Source organism: Scylla paramamosain, chromosome 23 (assembly GCF_035594125.1).
Source record: "Scylla paramamosain isolate STU-SP2022 chromosome 23, ASM3559412v1, whole genome shotgun sequence".
Classification (NCBI taxonomy): domain Eukaryota; kingdom Metazoa; phylum Arthropoda; class Malacostraca; order Decapoda; family Portunidae; genus Scylla; species Scylla paramamosain.
Window position 1 is genome coordinate 14,221,672 of NC_087173.1, and position 4,083 is coordinate 14,225,754.

The 4,083-nt window shown below is 41.0% G+C and overlaps 1 non-coding gene across 1 annotated transcript; it reads left to right on the plus strand.

The window, feature by feature from the left end:
* The first annotated feature begins 3,907 nt into the window (after nucleotides 1-3,907).
* Nucleotides 3,908-3,979, plus strand: Trnad-guc (transfer RNA aspartic acid (anticodon GUC)). The gene has a single exon. It is a non-coding gene; the product is annotated as a tRNA-Asp (tRNA).
* Nucleotides 3,980-4,083: the final 104 nt, after the last annotated feature.

Below are 4,083 nucleotides of genomic sequence, written 5' to 3' on the forward strand. Positions count from 1 at the left end.
CTTCACCTCTCTGTATTCACTCCACCTAATCATCCTTGCAGTGCCATCAATATTTCCTTACTCTTGTACAGCAGCCTACTGACTGATGATGATGATGATGACAGTATGACGTTTGTTGCTGCACCTGAGGCAACATTAACGAAATTAGTGAACAAATAATAAAACTACAAGCCTTGAAAAGTTTTAACTAAATCACCCGCGTTACTGTATGGTGGCCTTTGAAACAACATGTACATTTGCACCAGACCTTTCATGAGGCTTGATGAGAAGCCATACCATTCAGAAAGTTACTGGCCCTGGATTCACATGTCGTGGTGATTTACTGGTTTGTAATTGACCTGAGGTATGGCAGATCTAGTCTATAGTGTTATGGAACAGTGCCCTGCCGTGACGGGTCATCAACTGCCGCCACTTTATCGCGTAGACCTGAATAATACGACCATACTTGCCTTCCTTCGAAGACCTTTTGGTAATCTACACTTAAGGCGTGATGGGAATTCTCGGTATTTCAAAAAAATAACTGAAAATATACGACCCTGTACTTGGTCCACTTAAACGCATCTCTCCTTCAGATAAAACTGTATCGTTAGTAACATAATGGAAGTTGTAGTTGTGTTCAAGAAACAACTCAAAATATATGAGCCTTATCATCTCTACGTGGTTCACTCTGCTGCATTTGCTCTTCAGCTCAGCGAATTATGTTTTAAAAGCTTGATACTTGCTCTTGGTAGATGCCACGAAGAAATTAAAAGGACAACTTATGAAGCAAAAAGTGCCTTTCAGGAGAGGAGAAATACAGTATGTGACAGACACTTATCAACGGCAACAAGAGAAAAGTTAAAACTTGTGCATGGCTTGTGCCGTTATAGGTGTGGATAACAACCTTGGAAAGAGAAAACAATGCACAGAGACCTGAAATAAAGCAAATCGTTTATTAGGGGTCATTTTTACCAGTGTTAAAAGTACAAGTTCCGGACTGATATATTTGGCGCTGGTCAGACTTCACCTAGATTATGTTGTGCAGTTCTGGTCTCCATGGTACAGGAAGGACAGAGGTCTGTTAGAATCAGTATAGAGAAAAATTGCTAAAGGATGCAGGGGTTGAAGAGTATTCTTACGAAAGGAGACTGAAACTTTTAAACTTACATTCCTTAGAGAGGTGTAGATTAAGAGGCAACGTGACAGAGGTCTTTAATTAAGTAGTGTAGGGAATATAACAACATTGACATAAATCAGGCTACAACAAGAAATAATGGGCTCAAGCTTGAAAAGTTAGATTAAAAAAAAAAAAAAAAAAGAGAAAGGAATTGGTTCTCAAATAGATGAATGGAATAGACTCAGTAATGAGGCTGTTAGTGCTGAGTCACTGGTGAGCTTTAAAAGAAGATTAGAGGAATTCATGAATAAGGATGATAGATGGAAATAGGTGTGTTTCATACAGGGACTTCCACATGTAAGCATTAAGTCTGATGGTGTTTCTTGCAGCTCCACTGCAATTAAGTGGAGTTATTTTTCTTATGTTCCTATGTTCTTCTTAAGCAAATAAATAGAGAGAAAAAAAACTTGAGGTATTTCAGAAGTGGCGCTAGCAAAGAGTTTTGTACATTTTTTGGGACAGAGAATATCAAATGAAGCAGTGCTAAGAAGAATGAACGAGAAGCGAATTGCTGCAAATAAGAAAGGAAGACGAATGCGTTATTTAGGACATGTTATGAGGAGAGGAAAGACTCAGAATCTGAGTTGAACGGGAAGAATCCCTGGTAATGAAGCAAGAGGCGTTCAAAGAGAGAAGGCTAAGGATGTCACAGTAAGGGCAGCGAAATCCATAAATACGGTTGGACATTTGCGAAGAAGAGAAGACAGGAAGGTGCGGCATTCCCTGGTCGTCACCGTCTTGAGGGGCACGGCACTCTGATAGTTCGATATGTTGACATCTGTTTTCCACTCGACCCTTGATGACCTCGCCGCTTATACAACATTCCCCGCAGCCTGGCGGTGCCTCCTTCCTTGCATTTCAAGGACAAAGGCTTAGTGCAGTAAGTGAGGCAAGCGTTGTGCGTTTTCTTGAATCTCATCAGACTCGGCAATCATTTATCACGTGTCACGCCTCAGTATTATTGCACGTTTGGTGTTATTCATCCAGAGCCATGTCACGACCGCTCCACTGACAACACTGTCATCGCTCACATTCTTGCCAATTATGGGACTGACAGATCCAGCAACGACTAAGTTACTGTCACGCCGCAATTGCTATTCCAATGTAGGACAAGAGAAAAGGAATGTATGGTTTCGTCACGTAATGGAATAACAGAGGTGGTATGGCAGCAACTTTGTTCATTGGTTCGTCTTAATAATCACGGCATCGCCAAGAGTAGTGAAGGTGACGGAGCTAGTGAAGTGGTCATGACATAGCTAGAGAAATCTTTTCTGGCCGGACCAATTCAAAGAAATTTACTGGCAGGGAAGAAGTGTGAGATTTTATACATAATCACAGGAGTATCCTAAACACCTCGTGCATCCATAGTTTACAGTAATCTTGATCTTCAGAATGCAAGGAGGAAGGAGGCACCGTGAAGAGGGACATTGAGGTTGTGGTTATGGGCGCAGCGAGGTCATGCAAGGTCATGTAGAAGGCATTTGGGAGGGTTGTAAGCATCTTTATAAACAGTGACTTGATTCCTCGATAAACAATAAACTTTGATAAGATAAGGAGGCACAAACAAATTATTGATATATTCACAATTTAATGATAACATTTAATGATTACATTTGCATTAACGCAAGTTTTCTTCTTCATCTTCATCTTCATCTTCTTTTCTTTCTTTTCCTTTCCTTTCCTTTCCTTTCCTTTCCTTTCCTTTCCTTTCTTCTTCTTCTTCTTCTTCTTCTTCTTCTTCTTTTTCTTCTTCTTCTTCTTCTTCTTCTTTCCTTTCCTTTCCTTTCCTTTCCTTTCCTTTCCTTTCCTTTCTTCTTCTTCTTCTTCTTCTTCTTCTTCTTCTTCTTCTTCTTCTTCTTCTTCTTCTTCTTCTTCTTCTTCTTCTTCTTCTCCTTCTCCTTCTCCTTCTTCTTCTTCTTCTTCTTCTTCTTCTTCTTCTTCTTGTGGGCAAAACCTAAGGTAACGTTTGATCTTATAAACAAACCGATGAAAGTACTGATATATTTTGTGTTTCATCATTATCAGAGGGTGAGGGGACACGACTCTCACCTCAAACAGACTAATGAATTTGCTGTCTTGAATCCACATCATCATCATCATCAGCCTCTAAGTTAGCCTTCTTTTCCACAACTTCCTCCACTCGTGTGTGTCGCGAGCCTGTGCACTCCAGGGCGACCCGGCAATAACTGCACAGTCCTAAGAGAGAATGACAAACACTAAACACTCGTAAGCAGCCAACGCCTAAGTTCAAACAAGTGAACGATGGGTGTCTGGTTCTCACATCATTCTTGCCTCAGTCACGTGTCATCTGTCAACCGTTCTTTGTTTTCTAGAAGTCTTTATCATTTCTCTTCATACTGCGGCTTACCTTTGACTTTTTCTTCTTATATTTTCTTTTGTGACGGCGCTCGTCGACCTGTCAGTCTCCTTTGTTTCTTAAAGAGGCGGAGATTCTTGATAGGCTTTGGTCTCGTCCTGAGTTGCCGTCTTTACATGTCATCAAGTTTCTGTCCGGCCTTTGTTTTTGTTTGCAGGATGTCATGGCTCCACTTAATTGTTACCAGGTTTCTAAGAACTTACAGGACGTTACGCCTCCGGATACCTATCTGCAGGTTCCTAAGAACTGATTTTTTTTTTTTTTTTACACACTGTAGTGTAGTGTACTTTTTACACACGTAGTGTAGTAGTTAGCACGCACGGCTCATAACCAAGGAGTCCTGGGTTCGAATCACAATTATCCAAAATTAAAATTCCTCGGTAGTATAGTGGTTAGTATCCCCGCCTGTCACGCGGGAGACCGGGGTTCGATTCCCCGCCGGGGAGGTACACATACTTTTAAACAATGAAACTCTGGTAGGTACAGGGTACGAGAAAGATTTAGGAGTTATAGTTAGCTCTGAACTCCGTCTAGGGAAACAATGCATAGA